The sequence below is a fragment of the Arachis ipaensis genome, chromosome B9 (genome assembly GCF_059453495.1).
Source record: "Arachis ipaensis isolate K30076 ecotype BB chromosome B9, ASM5945349v1, whole genome shotgun sequence".
Classification (NCBI taxonomy): domain Eukaryota; kingdom Viridiplantae; phylum Streptophyta; class Magnoliopsida; order Fabales; family Fabaceae; genus Arachis; species Arachis ipaensis.
This window is the reverse complement of record NC_142444.1, coordinates 13,966,781-13,974,447: the sequence shown is the minus strand read 5'-3', so window position 1 is coordinate 13,974,447 and position 7,667 is coordinate 13,966,781. Positions and strand designations below refer to the sequence as shown.

At 25.7% G+C, this 7,667-nt stretch overlaps 1 long non-coding RNA gene across 1 annotated transcript; it reads left to right on the top strand.

Annotated features, from left to right (window-relative positions):
- The first annotated feature begins 930 nt into the window (after window positions 1-930).
- LOC110267171 (uncharacterized) lies at window positions 931-3,725 on the top strand. The gene is made up of 3 exons (XR_015900131.1): window positions 931-993; window positions 3,058-3,117; window positions 3,587-3,725. It is a non-coding gene; the product is annotated as an uncharacterized LOC110267171 (long non-coding RNA).
- Window positions 3,726-7,667: the final 3,942 nt, after the last annotated feature.

Sequence of the window (7,667 nt, the reverse complement as noted above, 5' to 3'; positions counted from 1 at the left end):
TAAATATGTAAAAAATATTTTTTATTTATTAAGATTAATTATTATACAATACTATTTTTAATTACATAATATAAAAAATTAAATTATTTTATATTACTTGAAAATATTTGTGTACATATTTATATATTTTATATTTATTTTAAAGTAAAAGATTATACTTGTCATTTTTAAAATATTTTGTATTAAAATGTATTTATGTATGTATATACTAATATATTCTATATTTATAAAGTCTATCAATACTCTTCTTTTATAATATCCTTTAATTTTCATTTAATAAAATCTAATAGTTCATAAAAGGTGGCGCATCTAATGCGCACAAAATAGTTGGGCTGATTTTAGACATACCCAAATATCTATATCCGTAAATAAAATATTTAAATTATTTATTTAAAAAATCCTATAATTAAATTTTTGTATAAATTAATTACAAATTTGACTAGTTATTAATAATAACCCTTGATTATATATATATATATCCATAAAGAGAAACTCTTAATTATAAATTTGACTAATTAAATTATATTTTTATATTTATAAATATACATATCTCCTAATCGATATATTTTTTATTATTTATTTTTAATTTAATTATCTATATTATATTATAATTTAATACAAAATTGCTTTTTTATCTTGATTTTATCTACATTTATTACGAATTTGACTATTCTCGTTAATGTATATCTTATAATTTAACTTATCAGTATATTATTACAATTTTGACTAGTTATTATTAGGGTTTACTCTTGATTATCTTTTCTATATATATATATATATATATATAATGCTGGTCTATCTTCCGGTGTATGTAATAAACTAGCATTCTCCTAATCATTGTCACATATTTCTTCATCTAATTTTAGTTCATCCACTAAAAAATGGCTTTAAAATATGCAATAATCATTAGTGGACTCTTAGCTATGGCTGTTATGGTTCCATCAAAGGTAGCAGCCAGAGACTTTCCACAAACTTTCTCTAACTATAACGCAGGTGATCAATTTACGCATTGCTTTATGCTATTTTCATAAATTTTTGGATAATCAATACTGTATACAATAAAAATATTGAAAAAATTGGCGTCTATTTTTTTTAAATACTCTTTATTATATATAACAGGTGTAATAATCTGTACCATGTACGTGATAAAATTGAAATTATAATTTTAAATTATTCTATTAAAATTAATTTGAATTGTAATAATTTAATTAATAAATAAATAATATGATGTGCATTGTTCGTGTTTTTTTAAATATAGTATTAAATGTATTAATTCGAATGTAGCTATTAAGTGTATAAAAATTATATTTGAATTATGAATTCTCTAAATGAAATTATCCCGTTTAAAATATTTAAATTATAATTTCAATCATAAATTACAATTATGATTTAAAAAATTTTTGATATAATATTATATTTTTTTCTTTATTTTACTATTAATATATTGATATTGCAAGTCTAAATTACAGTATTTTACTTAATCTTGACTGAAAAAGAAAATAGTTACATGTTTCTATCATTTAATTTATTTAATACACAATGTGCTAACACTAACGATATTTTTTAAAAAAATATATTGATAAAAATAGGTATAATATAATTACAAATATAACATAAATAAATAAAATATATAAATAAATGCGAAACCAATATGTTTACCAATGTCTTTGTTAAATTTTATAAATTAGAGAATAAATTATGTATTCGTTTGCTTGGTGATCACATAGATGATCAAGTAATTGGATTGTAAATTGATCTCATAGTGTACATCTTATTTTTTCTCATTTTTGAATGAAAGCGAGAATTAAGGAAGTAGTAATATATAAAGAAAAAAAATTTTGCACCACAACACATAATTATAACCTATAGAAATATTCATATTAAAATTTTACATATTGCAAATCATGAAGATCAATCACAATGTACTGGTCACTTCTCTCTATTTTTGACCATGATATGAGTTTTTCTTTTCAAGTCAATAATCTAATAACATCCAATTGAACAAAAAAATTGAATTAAAAGTACCAAATTAAGGACAAATGAATGAATAATATAAAAAATTATAACTTCGAACGTGTATAAAATAAAAATAATTTACTGATTTATTTTATATTAAACGATAAAACAAACAATAGTATATTAATAAAAGGATATACCTTTAAAAAAAGTCACAATACAATTTCAAATATTTTCATAAATAAACTGTTAAAATTTTTGTTATCGATAAAATGATGCTATTATACAATTTTTTGGCAAAACTTAAAATCAAATGGAAAATAATTTTGTGTGGGTTAATATAAATTAATTACATACCAAATAAGTAGAATGATTCATTTGTTTGTTTCAATATATCAACATGAGCAAGAAAATTAAAATGATTATCCAGAATTTTACGATCATCGATCAAATGTACCATACCTGACTCTATCTTAAAAGATATTTTGCACGTGTGTATAGTCAGAAGATATATTCCGCTTGATTTTTCGATCTCAAAATTTGAGAAGACATAGACTTTCATTTCTACCAATTCATTCTCAAATATTTTTGTCAAATAATTCTTGATTGAACAATGAATTTTATCGTATTGCAAAATAAATTAAATATAAAAGCTATTAGCATTTACAAAGCTATTAGAAAGAATTGTCTTTGACTTGATTGAACAATGAATTTTATCGTATTGCAAAATAAATTAAATATAAAAGCTATTAACATTTACAAAGCTATTAAAAAGAATTGTCTTTGACTTGTGAAATTGTGTATTTATAAAATTAACTTAAAATATGAACTATAAATATTGGCGTCTATTTTTTTTAAATACTCTTTATTATATATAATTTTACAAAATTATTATTTTCATGATTTGAACCTAAAATCATTTAGTTAAAGTATAAATCAGTTATCATCTTATTTATTTCAATCTTTATATTATTTTTACACATATTTAATAGACATGTTATTAGTGACTATCAGTATACTACTTTATATAATTGCTCTAAAATATTTATGTTGAATTAAAAAAATCACCTTCATAATTAATTAGTAGTAGCGATATTACAGAGGGTGTGATTGAGAAGGATTTATCAGTTGGAGGCCACACCACTCATGCGCCAAGTGAAGGTATGCCTGCTTCCATGCTTCTCTAGACGGCACTTTTTCTCCTTTTTTATTTCTATCCCCCATGATTCCATGCAAAATTATGATTTTAACAGAAGATTAATTTGAGTGACAATAACTATTTTGATATATTGAATTCGAGTTTCAGAAAAAAAGAAAGAATATTTTATTCAACTATTTCAATTTTTTAAATAAAAATTAACTATTATATATTTGTATATAAATATATATATTATTTAATTTATTTTTAATATGTGTTTTGTAGTTTAATATATATTTTATTTGAGTCGTTAATTTATTATCTAATTTTTTTGCATTCATTTGACATGGTTTTTAATAAAACATAAGTTGAATTGACCTGAATTAATTGATTCTTGATAACAGTATTTAGATATCGATAATTTAATTTAAAATCCTAATTATTTGTTAAATTAATACTGTTGTGAATAACTTTCCAAAAACTATTGTATAGTTGCAGTGTATAAAGAAGAAAAATCAGAATCAAATGTTGGATTAGATGGATTGAAAGGACCCTATATGCCGGGTTTGGGAGGAAGTATTAAAAAAACTTGTTTTGTTTGTTGCATCTCGTTGGAAGAGTGTACAATATGCTGTAACTAAAGAAAATAAGAAATTGGGCCTTTGGCCCCTTTGTTCACCCAAAAAAAAAAAAAAATAAGAAATATACGAGAAGGTGGAATGAAATCTAATCCACATATTTGTCTCAAGGTGGAATAAAAAAAATTATCTTTACAAATCACTTTTTAATTTGTGTATCTTAGAATTTCACATGTCCATAAATTGGATTATCAAATTTTATAAATTTTATTACACTCAAATCTAATAACATATATATATATGTATATATATATATATATATATATATATATATATATATATATATATATATATATGTAGTTAGGCACAATTAAAAAAATAAATTCTATATTAGAGAGTGTAACACCCTACCACATAGAGTCTTATGCTTAAGTCGTAAAGTAGAGGTGGCGAGGTATTACGACCTCTAAAAGAAAAGACTTAAATAAATATAGTTGAAAATAATTTTTAAACGAGAAAACTTGAAGAATAAGCTAATCAAAAGCGAAAATAGAAAATCGTATCACACTCGTACGTATAAGCGTAAACAGAATGGACAAGATCAAAGAAAGCTAAAAAACGTAATGTATCAGAGTTCCAAAACACAGATATCAAGCTCCAGACTCGATCTGCGAAGCTAAAGCCGGTCAGAGTATATAACTATATATATATACAACCCAAAATAAAACTCAAACTACAAAATAAACACTTGTATGTCCAAGTCAACCTCTAGGAGGGACAAAACACAAAATATACATGCGGAGATTCTGTAAACATATATACATAGCCTAAAACAAAATATGACAGTCCAAAAGATAGTTCTTCGCTTGTAAGGAGGGTCTCCAGATGCTCAAGGAGGTGCCTCTCGACCTGCATCTGAAAAATAACAGAATATATATGGAATGAGAACCGAAGGTTCTCAACATGGTAAAGGTGCCCGCATAGTTAATATAAAAGGCCTCGGAAAAGTCAGAGGCATTCTTAGAATTTCGACACTCAGATTTCAGCCTAAAGACCCAACTAAACCAGAAATTAGGTAAATTATATAAGGTATTCAAGTTCTAAAACTAACTTTAACTTAACACTTCACTCTCTATCTCCTTCAACCCTCCGAATCACTGGTGGAACAACCCTCGTCACTCTTCTACCAGACAAGAGATCTCTTAGATGCACAGACAAACAATACAGACAAGAAAAACACAAATAGAATACAGTTATAGCAAATAAAACATATAGCAACTAGACATAGTAATTTAAATAGGCAAACCCAAGTAATACAAACTTAAACAAAGCAAACAAATGCATATGATGTATGCCTGCCCTATGGCTGATGAGTCTCATCTGTCGGTTATATAGCCAAATCCGACATGTCATGGTAGTTAATCCTGGACAGAACACCAAACACGGAGCAAGTGGGACAACGCTGCAACCCTTACATCTTACCCGCGTACCCGGAGTAGAGGACACGGTCACCCTTGCCTCTTACCCAGGTGGTGTCACAGTTCTCAACTCGGAGCAAGCGGCGACAGAACTCAACCCTTATATCTTATCCGAAGTCTCGAACTCTCCCGGAACAAGTGGATAACACCATTGCATCTTACCCGACTTATCGACTCTTACCCGGAGCAAGTGGATAATACCACTGCATCTTACCCGGAGTCACATTCAGAAATTCATTCTCATTATCATTACAATTCATTCATATTCATTTAATTTCATAATCAACCTCAGTTCTCATCATTCTTCTTCCTCATAATCAATCTCATCATCAAACACACCTCATCTCAGCCACATTTTATTACTATTATCATTATCTTCATCATTTGCTTCTTATTCAACAATTCATACTCAAAAAACAATTCATTCTTTTCTAATTAAAACAAACTCAAAACGTAAGCCTTTTCTTAATAACTCAAAATCAAATTATAAAATCTTTAAACCCAAATCTTTCTAAATAACCACTTCAAACAAAACTTTCAATTTCCATAAAAACTTCGACAGCACCTCCTCTAAAACTCGGACTTCTGCCACTCTTCAAGGGTCCCAACCACCAAACCAAACACCTCTCCATTACTCAAAACATTTTCAGTATCAAATTATTTCAAAATCACACTAATTTTCAATATTAAATCTTTTTCCAAAACCAAACTAACAACTCCTAACAAACCGTTCACAAAATCGAATCACTCATCATAAATCATTTACACAATCCATCAATAATTCATTTAGTTCATTCTTATCTTAAGGTCTTCTAGCCTAAGTTTTTACGTGACATTAAACATTAACTATGAGAAACCAAAACCATACCTTTGCCGATTTCTCCCTAAACTCAAAACACCTCAAAAACATATCCTTTCACAAGCTCCAAGTCTCCAAACGTCAATTCCTCAAACCTAATTACTTGGATTTCGTTCCAAACTGCCCCAATTGAACTCCAAATCAACTAGAACAATCTATTTCACACAATATCACTATAATCATCATAGAATTCACTAATTCAATGATTCACAAGGGTTTAACAGTTTCTTATCTTATCCATGGATCAATTGGACAAAACTCAATGATTATCCACTGCTAGAGTTCACCTAAACCATTAAAATCATTTAATTCCTCAATACCCAAACCCTAAAATTTCGAAATTGAGGAGGAGATCTGGGGGAAAAATGATAATTTCTTAATACTTTTTTCAGATAAAATTCAAGAGAATTCCGAGACGAACACGTGGCCGTTGACGACTCGTCAATCAGAGCTCCAAATCGAAAATTACGTGAAATTAAAATTAAAACGAGGGTTTTGGTGTTTTTGTCAAAGCTCTTCTCTCATTCAACGCATCTCTTCGGTGAAAAATGAAAGAGAAGGCTTCATATGGTATTTTATGGGTTGGACTTTGGGTCGGTTTAAATCCGGTCTAATCAATTCGGTTCGTTAGTCTGATTTTGGGTCAAAATCTTTAAAATTAATATCAAAATTTATATTTTAATTATTTTTACTTCATTAAACTATAAAATTTAATTTTTTAATTTTATTTATTAATAATTAATTTATTAGTTAACTATTTACTATTTACTAATTACCTGAGATTTACAGAAAAAAATACACAAACTAATCATAACAGTAGATAACACATAACCTTCATTTATTTCTAAAATAACTTTAAATATAAAGTCAGTCTTCTTTTAATATTGATTATATTGATACTTTTTTTTTTATCAATACTAGTAATTTTATTGTAATAATATTACGAAATTATAAATTTTTTAAAATAAATTACATTTTAATATTTAATTTTTATTATCAAATAAATCTAACGTTCTTATAATAAATATTAAAAATTTTATCAAATGAACAAAAATTAGGTGTCACCGTAACAAAATAGTAACACATAAATAAATAATTTGAAAAGAGTAGTTTTTTGGTAATACATTTTTAAATGATGATATATATAGATTAAAAAGTCAAGAGAAATAGAATGAGTTAAAAAATAAAAAAAAATTTAATTACAATAATATAGAATGAAATATGATATATTTTAATTGTCAAATTAATAATATATAATTAATTTTAATTTGAATATGAAAAAATATTATATGACGTGCTTTGATTGTTAAATTAGTTAGTAGTTAGTAATAATATATTATATTGAGTAATAAGTAGAGGAGGAAGAGATAAAACAGAGTACGAAAAAAAGACCTTGATTTTAAAAGGAAAGATTTTAATTCAATTATATTATGATAAAGTGTCATTTGAACGTAAGATTAGTGATAATATAATGGATAATAAATAAAACATAAAAAAACTAATTAAAATACAAAATTGAAATATAAAGAAAAAATTGAACGGTTCAAATCCCTTCGTTTTTTTAATGGTCAGCGAAATTTCATTAAGTATAAATTAGAAATCCAGCCTTATACACATATAGGTTTATCATTCTAAAGAAATATTCTAATTGAGTAATA